This window comes from Calliphora vicina, chromosome 5 (genome assembly GCF_958450345.1).
Source record: "Calliphora vicina chromosome 5, idCalVici1.1, whole genome shotgun sequence".
Taxonomy (NCBI): domain Eukaryota; kingdom Metazoa; phylum Arthropoda; class Insecta; order Diptera; family Calliphoridae; genus Calliphora; species Calliphora vicina.
The window spans coordinates 104,359,958-104,373,363 of NC_088784.1; positions in this window are offsets into that span (position 1 = coordinate 104,359,958).

The following is a 13,406-nucleotide window of genomic DNA, read 5'->3' on the forward strand; positions in this document are numbered from 1 at the left end:
CATTTCGTAGTTAACACAAATTCTAAAAAAAAAATCTCACAATGTACATACAGTTGCTTTAATTCACAACAGTTTTTTTTTTTGTATGTTTTGCAGAGTGAATACTAATTCCTTTTTTATACCACCAATATCTTTATGTGAGTATGTGTATTTCTGTTTGTTAAAAAGTTAACTTTTGATAAATTACTGTAGTCATTTATAACAACAGCAATTCCCCATTGAAAAAATACACAAAAAACTGTGCAAAACTTCGTTGTGAAAAAAAAAATTAAAAACACAAAAAATGATGAAAAGCTGTAGAGCAGCACATAGATGAGAGTATTAAGGGGAAACAAATAATAAAAAAAATGTCGGCTTGCGAAACAAATGTAATTCATAAAATGTTTTGGCAGTTGCTGCTGCTGCAACAGGCTCTGCCTTGACTGTTGTTGTTAATGTTCTTATTGTATTGTTTCGAAATAAACAAAAACATTCTTTTATAAAGCCTCTTTGGCTTATTTGTTAATAGCGCTCAAAAATACATACACACACAGATATACATACAAATACTCAAATTTATACTACACAATCAAACATATACATTAGAGTGTCCCTTAGAATTAAATTTTTTGAAATGTTGACACGGTACCCGCTGTAAACTTTCTTAATGACCTAAAATACAACCAAAAAAATGTTTAGCTTGTTCTAAAAATGGAAATTAACCCTTAATAGCACTTGGGGACCAAATGACCCTGAACTTTTAAAATCACGAAAAACACAGTCATTTTGACCCCAAGTACTCTTAAAGGTTAATTTCCATTTTTGTGCAGTTGTTGTAAATACTAGACTTCATTTTATATATTTCTTAAGTTTCATCAAAATCGGCCCAAAAATATATAATAATTCGCTATCTTTCCATTAGAAATTCCAAATATTGAAAAATTTTACCTTTGACCTTCACGATTTAAGGGTTAATATTTTTAGAAAAACTTTCAGACTATATTTAAAATTACCTGGACTAAAATATTCTGAACAGAATTTACTTAAAATTAATAACAGTAAGGAAATTGCGCTCATTCGCCAAAATATGGCCAAAAAATTTGTTTTACCCGAAAATCTCAAAATTTATATCGCAGGTACGGAAAAACTATAGAAGGTATTGACATAATTTTATCACATTTTTATTCTCTATTATGTTGTAAATAAATCCCCATGTGATGATCAAACAATTCTGAAATTTGTTTGACAAAATTTTTAAAAATTTGAAATTGGAGTTTTGAAACTGCCGTTAAAAAAATATTTTTTTTGGTTATACCTGCGAATAGGTTAACTGTATCCTATGCAGATAAAAACTCATATACAAGTAAATATGGATATATTTTAAGTAAGAATAAACTTTTGTTTTAATATTTCTCAAAATATGTTAATTTTGTTCCTACATTTCTTGTTCTAGTGGCCTGTGACCACATTAATGGCCTGGCGATTTTTTAATAACTTTAACATTTTTTAACCAATTTTTGTCTTTTATATCTCATTGGAACGACAATTACGTACACATTTCGATTCTTTTAAATTAAATTGCAAAAGTAATTTCTTAATAGCAAAATTTTTAAAAAAAACTGAAAAAAATTAATTTTTCCCCTTGTAAATGCACCACAGAACTAAATCGAAAGTCGGCACGGGTTGTCCTTATTAGAACAAGCTAAAAAAAAATTTGGTGGTATTTTAAGTCATTACGAAAGTTTTCAGCGGGTACCGTTTCATTTCAAAAAATTTAATTCTAAGGGACACTCTAACATGCATACATATACATTAGGGTGGCCCAAGTTGTATGGAGGAAAAATAAGGTGTCGATGTTCCCAACTAAATTTCTCAAAATTTTTATTTTGCTGAGCTGGATCAAAGCATAACAACGAAATTTCTTATGAATTTTTTCACATATCTCGCAAATGAAATATTGGTATCATTTGAAAGCGCCTTTCAAATACCTTTCACACGATACTCTTATTCCATAACTAAAGCACCCCTTCAGTGAATTTTTTTCATATTATATTTTCTTTTATAAAAACAAAGTTTTAAATTTCGATTATGTATTATTTTCATTTGTTAATATGTTTATTATTGATAAACAAATACTTTTAAAGTTAATCTTTCCATAAGTGGTAACATAAAATCAAAAAATATTTTAAGGTAGAAAATTAAACGAACAAAACTAAAGCACCCCTTGATGGATATAATATAACACTAATTTTAATTACTATTTTGTTGCAAATCCTTTGCATTGGATGACACAAGAACATCACTTAGGCATAGAAAATATTAAGTTTTGTTATCGTGTCTTGCAATATTCCTTCCCAGGCTATTTTAACGGCTTGGAATAAATCGTGAAAATTTGCGATCCTTATTTCGGCAATTTTCACGTTTTATTTTCATATTATCAATATCCCTCAAGTTCTCAATAGGATTGATATTGGGAGATTGAGGAGTCCAATGAATAACTTGAATTTTATTGCTCTGTAGCCAAGTCTTAAAAATTTTGGAGGTGTACTTAGGATCTTTATCCTGTTGGTAGCTCCCTTTAAGTGGCATCTATTCACTGGCATAAGGCAACATTACATCTTTCATTATATCACGGTACATGAAATGATCCATAATACCATTATTTTTATGAATTGGTCCAATTCCTTGACCAGAAAAGACACCCCAGACCATTACATTGTCTCCTCCATGTTTAGTTGTTCCTTTGCAATACTTAGAATTCAGTCTTTCTCCTTTTGGTATGCGTACACGCCTTATTCCATCGGAACTTTTTAAGTTGTATTTGGATTAATCAGTGAACAGTACTGTCTTCCATTTTTGGACACTCTAGTCGATGTGCGCTTTGGCAAACTCCAGTCTAGCTTTCTTGTTCTTAGCTGATATAATGGGTTTTTTTGCTGGTCATCAACTGAATAATCCGACTTTTACTGCTCTTCAACAGATTGTTCTTTCGCTAAAGCATAATCTTAAACTTGTTCATACTTGACTAGATTATGCTATAGGATATTTTTGAATTGCTCTTTTGATCAAGGAATCATAATATCGTGTTTTTTTTTTGCGGACGTTCTCCAGAATGCACCGTTGATATGCGACCAGTCTGCAAAAACTTTGAAATGAGTCTGAAAAAAACTGATCTGTTAATTGAAAATTATTTACTCAATTCATTTAATTTTTAATTCACTGGAGTACTTTTTCCATGCCATTGTTTTTATTACAACTGTATAAAACTTAAATTATACACGCTACGCCTTCCTTTATTTTTATCTTCTGGAATTTTTAAATCCATTCGTTGTCAGTCCCGTCAATTCACAATGCAATTATACAGTAACATAGTAAAATTTTTAAACATCTTATAAGGGGGTGCTTTTGTTTTGTCCGTTGCGTTTTGTGTTTTTATATGATTTATCATTTTAAATTAATTGTTCATAAAATTATCTTTTACTAAATGAATGTTATATGAACATTAACAATATAAGTTAATAAAATATATACAAATCAGAATTCAAAAAAGCATTTTTTATCAAAAAAATTATGTTTTGAAAAAATCTATTGAGGGGGTGCTTTAGTTATGGCCAATACTGTATGTATCCTTTGCAAGAAATATGCAAAAAAATCATAAACACTTTAAAAAGGGACCTTTTTATTCTTCGATCCAGATCACCATAAACTGACCATCGTATAATGAATTTAATTTTAATTTTAGTTGGGAACATAAGAAGCTTTATCTTTTTTTAGGGGCACCCTAATATACATACAAACTTATGCACATATATCAATCCATAACACAACAAGTGTACTTTACATTAATACACTGTAATAACAACAATCATCCATCCACTCGCTCATTCATTCATTCAGTCAGTAAGTCAGTCAGATATACAGTGAGTTCGTAGAATAATTTTGCTTGTTAACTTTTCGTCAATTTCACGGTATTTTCCCTTCTTTATTTCCGATTATTATTGTGTGTTTATATGATTTTGCGAGAGAGTGAGTGCGTGTGTGTGTCTCTACTTTATACAATGTAGAGTATGCATACATTTAGGCGTAATTGTATGATTGTATGTTAAATCATCATTATTATTATTATTCATGTTGTTTTTGTTGTATTAGCAGTAGTTGATGCTGTGTTTTCTTGCTGCTTTTGTTGTTCTTATTATTTTTTTTTTTTTTAAAAGCATTGTAATTTATTATTTTTTTTTAGCTTTTTGTGTTTGAACGTAACATATGTAAGTAGCATCAACCAGGTGGAAATGAATTCAAACAAACAATACACAAAACAAAAATACCAAGGACTCCTTCCTCTCTCAAGGAATATTTAACTTTGCTTTGTTAGGAAAACTTATGTTTGTACATTATTAGAGTTCTCCAAGATTATGTAGAAGATGTGCTAGCTATTGAACTAGAACTACATTTTTAATTGGTCCTTCGGTTATAAAAAACACGTTCTTTAAAATATGTATGTGGATGATTGGATAACGCTGCACAGTGGGATGGATAGGTAAAAAAGGTGGTAATAAATCTGAATCCGAATTGTAGGCTTTAAAACAATTAAAAAAAATGTCATATTCATTTCATTTTCACGACTATGTGAATTTAGATATTTTGCGGCTCGGACAAACCTGAGGGATCGCATCTTCAGATTTCCATTCCTATCATGCTTGGATGAGCTATCAAGGATAAATCTTAGAGGAATCTATTCCTTCATCAGTGAATCTGGTTGGTTTAATTTGGAGACAAAACTGCTGTTTACCCCTCGGGTATCACAATGGAATCAGATTTGAATGGATTCAAGTGAGCTGCCTAAAGGTTGGCTGCCCATGAAATCTAACCTATATATTGCAAAAAAAACTTTTTACTTTTGGAGTTTATTAGAAATAAAAAACCTTTTTTGGGACCATTTTAATGGTGAAAGTACAGTTAGACCCCTCGTAATCATTAGAAGAAATGCAAAAAGTACCATTGGTCTTCTTTTTTATACCATTTGAAGGAAAAAACAAGTAAGAAAGTATGGTCGGTCCGACCATATATTACCCTACACTAAGTAAAAGAGCTTTTTTCTTTTAGAATTTCAATAATTTATATTTTTGATTGATTTTCGGAAGTGATCCTTATATGGGAGCTATGACCTATTTTCGACCGATCACCATGAAATTAGGTCGTATTATTTATGTATATATTAAAGGTAACTGTGTTGGATTTTGTGTGTATACCAACACTTTAAAGCGATTTATGCACGTTAAAGTGATTTTCGGAAGCGGGTCTATATGGCAGCTATGACTAATTATGGAGCGATCGTACTAAATTTTAGTGACATGAATTTTGTATATATAAAACTTATTTGGAGCCAATTTTGTGGAGATACATATATAAATTAAACATTTATGACCGATAAAGTCCAATTTCGGAAGGATATTTGTATGGGGGCTAGGTGAAATAATGGATCGATTTCATTCAGTTTCAATAGGCTTGGTACTTTGGCCGAAAAAATAATATGTACCAAATTTGATCAAGATGTCTTCAAAATTGCGACCTGTGCTCTGCGCACAAGTTTTACATGGACAGCCAGCCAGACGGACGGACATCGTTTAATCGACTCAGAAAGTGATTCTAAGTCGATCGGTGGGTGTTAGACAAATATTTTTTGGCATTACAAACATCTGCACAAACGCATTATACCCTCCCCACTATGGTGGTGTAGGGTATAAATACTCTACTTTTCATGATTATTACTACATTCAGAAGTATGTATACCAGCTAATTGTAAGGTAAGCTGCTTAATTGGAACTCTTCTATTTTGTCTAATTTAGACAACAATGATTTCTAAAATGTTTGTAAAACTTTTGGAAAAACATGTTTCAGAGAAATTTTCTATACAAAACAAATTTTCAACAGGATATTGTCTTTATTTTCAAGTCTCAAATCTAAATTGAAAACATAAATTTATAAAACATGTACATATGACTTAAAAATACCAGATTTTTTTAAAGTTTCAGCTTCTATTTTGAAACATTTATACAATATAAATTTTGTCAAAGTATTGGTCATTGTTAGCTATGATCTTTTCCAATCTTTCAGACAACATATGAATTCCGAGCCAAAAGCACTGCTCTTCTTTTGAGGCCAAGAACGAATCAAGCCAATAACATATACTCTGTTCCAAAGTGATCCGTATCCCAGAGAGAGCGTTATGTATCGATCAAAACAAATAGTAGTCTACAGGGCAAGGCCTGGGCTATAAAGCGGGTGAGACAAAACTTTGCAACCACTTCATTCTAAATAGTTTTAACAGGTACTCTAACATCTGGCCGAGAGCTGTCATGATGGAATATTACGATTTCATGTCTGACAGCTTATTCTAGGTACTTTTCGGCCAATTCGGTACAGGTTCCCTGTGATGGTCTGGCCATATGTCAGCTGATAATAATAGATAGGACCCTTTTGGTATCATCAAATACAGAGAATTACCTTAGCGCCATGGATATTTGGCTTTGGTGATGATTCGGCTAGTTGTCCGTTCTTCACATACGATCTCTTAAGCTTCGGGTTATAGTAAGGGATCCATTTTTTCATCGCAAATGATGATTCAGTGAAAAAATTATTTTCTTTTATAGCGTTCAAGCATAATTTCGGACATTGTCTTTCAATGTATCTCAGCTTTAATTCATATGGTACCCATTTTCCCTGCGTTTGGATGAATCCTGCTACTTGCAAACCTTTTGAAATTGCTTTTTGAGTAGCTCCCAATGATTTTGCAAGTTTGACAACAATCTTCATAGAGTAATGTCTTTAGTTCTTGGTTTTTAAACTTTGTTGGCTGGTCTGGGCGATTCCTCAATATTAATTAAAATCCACCAATTCTTGTATTCCGCTGCATATCCATTTTATTTGTTCATTGTCTGCAGTTTGTGTTATGTATTGAGTTTTGCCAAAAAGATAAAATAAAAAAAATTTGAGTTAATACAGTGTTGTTGAACGAGTTCGATATATTAATGTATAGATATAAATATTTTATGAAAAAAAGTACCAAAAATATATACAATTTGTATCCCTTATGATTAAAATTTTATTTTGGAATTATAATTTCTCTATGTGTAATTATTTTATACAAACTTGTTATATGTACCTACATATCGTCACCTAAAATGCAAAATAACGTGACATCACTTTTCATAAGTTTATAGGAGAAGCAAAAATCGATATAAAATGAAAACTACTTGAGATATTGAAACAAAATTTTCAAATCTAATTTACAAAAAAAACTTAAATAAAATTTTTTTTATTTTAAATAAATGCAGTTGATACACAGAAAAAAAAAATTCATAATTGGAATGAATTTTGTAATAAATATTATTAATCGAACTTGACTTTTTTTTCCCAAACTTATTTCATTCAAAATAAGAACATGTTCATAAATATTATAAAATTTTACATGACGGAAATTTTTGCTTTTTTTACTTAATTTTTTTAATAAATTGCATTATAATTGTATTATATAATGAATTAGTGCAAGAATATTTGCATAATAGCCATATATTGGCCAATATTTTAAGATAAAAAGGAGAATATCTGAAACTTAAAAATTATCATTAAACATAATAAAACATTCATAAATATAAAATCATTTCATCCTCTTAAATCAATTTAATCATTTTCGCGCTTTTTATATCATTTTGTAGCTGAAAATCATAAAAAAACTAAAAATTTTCCATGAAAAAATTTCAAACATTTTTGAACAACATAAAAATAAAAATGAAATTGAAATTATATTTTTCAAGCCTTCTAGATTTTATTTCAAAACATAAAATATTAAAAAAATCATACTATTTAAGAAATTATTTATAAATGTTATGAATTGAAATCAATGAATTCGAATCATAATATTTATGTTGAAACTTTTTTCTGTGTATATAAAATACATTTTTATATTTTTTATGTTTTTTTTATTTTAATTGCTAACGACTACTTTTTTAATCTAATCTTAAATTTTCATAAAGACTTCAAATAATATTCAATTGCAACAAATTTATTAAAAAAACAAACTTATATATACCCTTCTCACGAAGGTGAAGGGTATAACAAGTAAGAGAGTTATATTTGGCTGTGCCGAATCTTATATACTCTTCGCCAAATTATACTTCAAAATAAAAATTTTAAATATTTTTAGTTTTTTAATTTTTTGGAAAAAAATTTTTTTCGAATTGTTTTTTTAAATTTTAAATTGTTTTTTTTTAAATTTAATTTTTTTTTTAAATTTAAAAAAAAAAATTTATTTAGCGAAAAAAAAATCGAGTTAAAAAATATTTTTCCGATTTTGACCCATTGTAGGTTTTATATACGTCATTGCAAAGGTCTTTTAAATATCTATTATTAGATATCCATATTGTCTATATTAATGACTTAGTAATCCAGATATAGATCAAAAATAGGTCAAAAATCTAGGTTTTCCTGGTTTTTTCCTCATATCTCAACCATTTGTGGATCGATTTTGCTGATTTTAAATAGCAAAATTCTCGAAAGTATGTCTGACAGAATTGTTGAAGATTTGGATCCCGGAGATATCTGGGGCCTTCAGAAAATTGATTTCAACAGACGGACAGACAGACAGACGGACATGGCTTAATCGACTCCGCTATCTATAAGGATCCAGAATATATATTCTTTATAGGGTCGGAAAATTATATTGTGGAAATTACAAACGGAATGACAAACTTATATATACCCTTCTCACGAAGGTGAAGGGTATAACAAGTAAGAGAGCTATATTCGGCTGTGCCGAATCTTATATACCCTTCACCAAATTATACTTTAAAATAAAAATTTCAAATATTTTTAAGAAACAAAATTTATTTTTTTCCAGTTTTTTAATTTTTTGGAAAAAAAATGTTTTTTGATTTGTTTTTTTTTTTAAATTTAAATTTTTTTTTTTAATATTTAGTGAAAAAAACGGGTTAAAAAATATTTTTCCGATTTTGACCCATTGTAGGTTTTATATACGTCATTGCAAAGGTCTTTGAAATATCTATCATTAGATATCCATATTGTCTATATTTTTTTTCTCATATCTCAGCCATTTGTGAACCGATTTTGCTGATTTTAAACAGCAAACTTCTCGAAAGCATGCCTGACAGAATTATTGAAGATTTGTATCCCGAAGATATTTGGGGTGTTCATAAAATTTATTTCAACAGACAGACAGACGGACAGTCAAACGGACTCCGCTATCTATAAGGATCCAGAATATATATACTTTATAGGGTCGGAAATGAAAAATGTAGAAATTACAAACGGAGTGACAAACTTATATATACCCTTCTCACGAAGGTGAAGGGTTTAATAATTAGGATACTACCTAAAATAAGGTGAAAACGATTTATTAATTAATTACTCAACGCGTATACTAGAGTGTCCCTTAGAATTAAATTTTTAGAAATGTTGACCCCCTGAAAACTTTCGTAATAACCAAAAAAAATATTTTTTTTAACGGCAGTTTCAAATCTCCAATTTCAAATTTTTAAAAATTTTGTTAAACAAATTTCAGAAATTTTTGATCATAACATGGGGATTTATTAACAACATAATAGGGAATAAAAATGTGAAAATTTATAATATTTCTCAAAATATGTTAATTTTGTTTCTACATTTCTTGTTCTAGTGTCCTGAGACACGTTAATGGCCTGGCGATTTTTTAATAACTTTAACATTTTTTAACCAATTTTGGTCTTTTTATGTCATTAGAACGATAATTACGTACACATTTCGATTCTTTTAAATTAACTTGCAAAAGTAATTACTTTATACCAAAATTTTTAAAAAAAAACTGAAAAAATGCATTTTTTCGCCTTGTAAATGCACCTCAAAACTAAATCGAAAGTCGGCACGGGTTGCCTTTCTTAGAACAAGCTGAACATTTTTTTTTGGTGGTATTTTAGTTCATTACGAAAGTTTTCAGGGGGTAACCGTTTCAACATTTCAAAAAAATTAATTTTAAGGGACACTCGAGCGTATACGTTATTTTGTTTAAGAAAATCATGTAATTGATGATAATTTAGTTTCAATTTTGGTTATAACTTGGTTATTTTTCACATTCACACATGTTTATAAATCCATATGAAATAAAAAGAAAAAAAAATACTTTTCAAACGTGTTTTGTTTGATTTTGTTTTCTTCTGCATAAATTTGTTGGAGCCTGCATGACTACGTTTATAAGTATGGACGAGTATGTATGTATGAGTGTAAGTATGCGTAGATAGAGGTGTTTGTTATTGATTTTTGATTTTATTCTTTTTACATGTCAGTTAATCAATTAATTAAGACCAATTATAAAATTGTTATTGTTGCTATACAAGTCAATCAAATTAAATTTGATAAAGTGGTTAATTAGTCTATTACACTTTAAGCTATTTTTTGTTAGTTAATTGAGAATTCCAGCTACATTTGATTCAAATAGTTTACATATTTACATGGAGTGAGTGAAATAATATATTAGTAGAGTCAAAAGGTTATACATATTGATTTCTTATGAATGATTTTTGAAAGATGTATTATAAACATTAAGATGATTTTATAGTTTATTGAAATTAATTGTTCAATTAATGTCTAAAGATTGACATAATTTTTGTTGGAATTATTTGACATTGACTTTGTTATTCTTTCTTACATATCGTTACTTTAATATAAAAAGGACCTAACTCGTTATATTTTTGTAAGACACATTTTTTTTAAAACGATCCTATTACTTCGTATGTGCTCCGATTTCAAAAGCTGGCCCAGGTGGGTCCATTCGGTCAAAATTCAAAACTTAAACTCGACAAAACTTCTTTGAGCATGTCAAACTTCATTCAAATCAGACAAAGGGTTTAGAAGTTACAGATTTATTTCCCTATATATCTATACCACTGTGTATCGTCATATTTTGACTTTCCTTATATTGCCAATTTTGGCGCCTAAAACTATACTATGAAAAAGTCTAATGTTTGTTTGTATTTTAGGGAAAGTTGAATAATTTTTAAAATTTTTAAGCGATTTTCATGAAACGGGTTTTTGCTGTTATATAAATGACATTTGATTTTATAAAAATATGTATATTTATTCGTTGTGAGCATAATTACAGCTATAATTACATTTTTAAGATTCTGAATATATGTTAGCTGTGCATAATCTTGGTTATTTTAATGCAGTATGTTGGATTTGAATGCTCATTAAGGTATCGAAATAATTTTTGAAATTGATACAAATAATCCTTACAGGATTGAAACTTAAAACTACACAGAAAAAAACAGATTCATAGTAGCAACCGAATTTGTTGCCAATCGAATGATTCTGCCTTAGTGAGCGAATTTTACAGTTGTGACTAAAAAATTTTAGAAGTTTGGTTGCTTCAACCGAAATTCTTCTTTATCCACTGATTTTCTGTTGCTAGAACCGAAAAATTCTATGTCTGCAACCGAATCATTCGATTTGCAACAAATTCGGTTGCTATAACGAAACTGTTTTCTTTGTATAAATTTAACATTTATAATAAATTATTTAATTGGGATTTAAAAACAAATAATAGTGATTGACTTATATCTAAATACTGACGAATGGTATTAAATAATGGTTCATATCTGGCATAAGCTATGTTCAATAACTAAAAGTTGTTACTAGTTAGTAACAATTGTTACTGGAAAAGCGTTCATTAACTCAAAAAACTTGCAAGCAGAGAAAAATTCAAGAGCGTATAAATTTTAGAGAGTGCTCTCTCGTTGCAAACTATTACAAGTTCTATTTTGAACTCGTAATAGTTAGCAGCTTATATTTCATATGTTTTGTGTTATTGTTTATTTATTTTCAATTTTATTTTTGTGGTGAAAAAATATAAAAAAAAGAATTTTCAATAAAATTGAAGAAAATGTGAGTATTTATACATTTTAAAAGGAATAAAATATGAAAATTGTGTGTATAAAACAATTGTTACTGGAAAAGCGTTCATTTACTTTTTACTATTTTTGAGATTTTAAGAGAGTAATTTTGTAAATTTTGATTTTATTCTCTCGTTGCAAGTATTTACTGGGAAAGTAAATGAACAGACCTATAATCTGTTCTATGAAAGCAAGTATGAAAAACTTTAAATTTCCTTAGAGATCTCTGAGAAATTGAAATTTCAATATTTTCCAATAGATCAGGGCAGACTATGGTATCACAAACAATTCCATGAAGGAATAATAAAGAATAAATATTTCTTCTAACTTCTAAAGACTTCATTCAAATCCAGATACATCTGTTTTCATACGAAGAAAAGGCAATTGTAAAATTTTCCATGAAGGAATAATAAAGAATAAATATTTCTTCTAACTTCTAAAGACTTCATTGAAATCCAGATATATTTGTTTTCGTAAGAAGAAAGAGAAGTTATAAAATTTGATGAAGAAAATGATCTTTTTAAAAATTTAATTCGGTTCTTTTCAAGGCGATTAATATGTGTACTAGCATTTAGTTTCCAAATAAATTATTTTGCAATCGGCCCAGTATTAAAAGGAAACAGTTCTCTTACCACTTTTTTCGATCGACCGCACTGTGTGGAGGCTATGAGCATAGAGAAACATAGAGCGGAAACTAGAAAAAAACTCAAACAAAAAAATTACTCAAAATAATCACACATACGAGTGTTGTTTTTGTTTTCACATAGATTTTTCTACTAATACATTCTCACCACTTAGGTTTCTGACAACTGAGTTAGGTCTTTGACAGGAGAGTTTCCGCTCTATGTCTATTTTCTATGGATATGAGTGTCGGCCACTGATATAGATACAAAAAGTACTGCTCTAATGTATGCGGTAAAACTGTGCACAAAAATATAGTTGGAAAATTTTTTATTTAAAACTGAGGAAACCTAAAAAACAAGTAAGACAGCTATATTCGAGCTCTGCCGAATCTTATATAGCCTTCACCATAGAGACGAGGCACTCCAATTTGTAAAACAAAAGTACAACAAATAATATGTCTGATACAAGAACAAAATATATTAACTAGCATGTATTTTGTTGTTGCAAGAGTTAGGTTTTTTACAACAGACTTAGGTTTTTCACAATTACGTCTCGTCTCTATTTTACCCTATGGCCTTCCCCAAATTATAGTTGAAAATAAAAATTAATTTTTTTTTTTATTTAAAAATTTTTTTAATGTTTAATTTGGTTTTTTAATTTTTACGAAAAAAAATTTTTTTTGGGAAGAAAAAAAAAATTAGGTTAAAATTTTTTTCCCGATTTTGAACCACTGAAGTTCCATATGGCTTATACGTCATTGCAAAGGACTTTGAAATATCCATATTTTCTATCAAAATTGGTAAAAGTCAAGGTTGTCCTGGTTTTTCCGTTATATCTCAGCCATTTGTTGGCAGATTTTCTTGA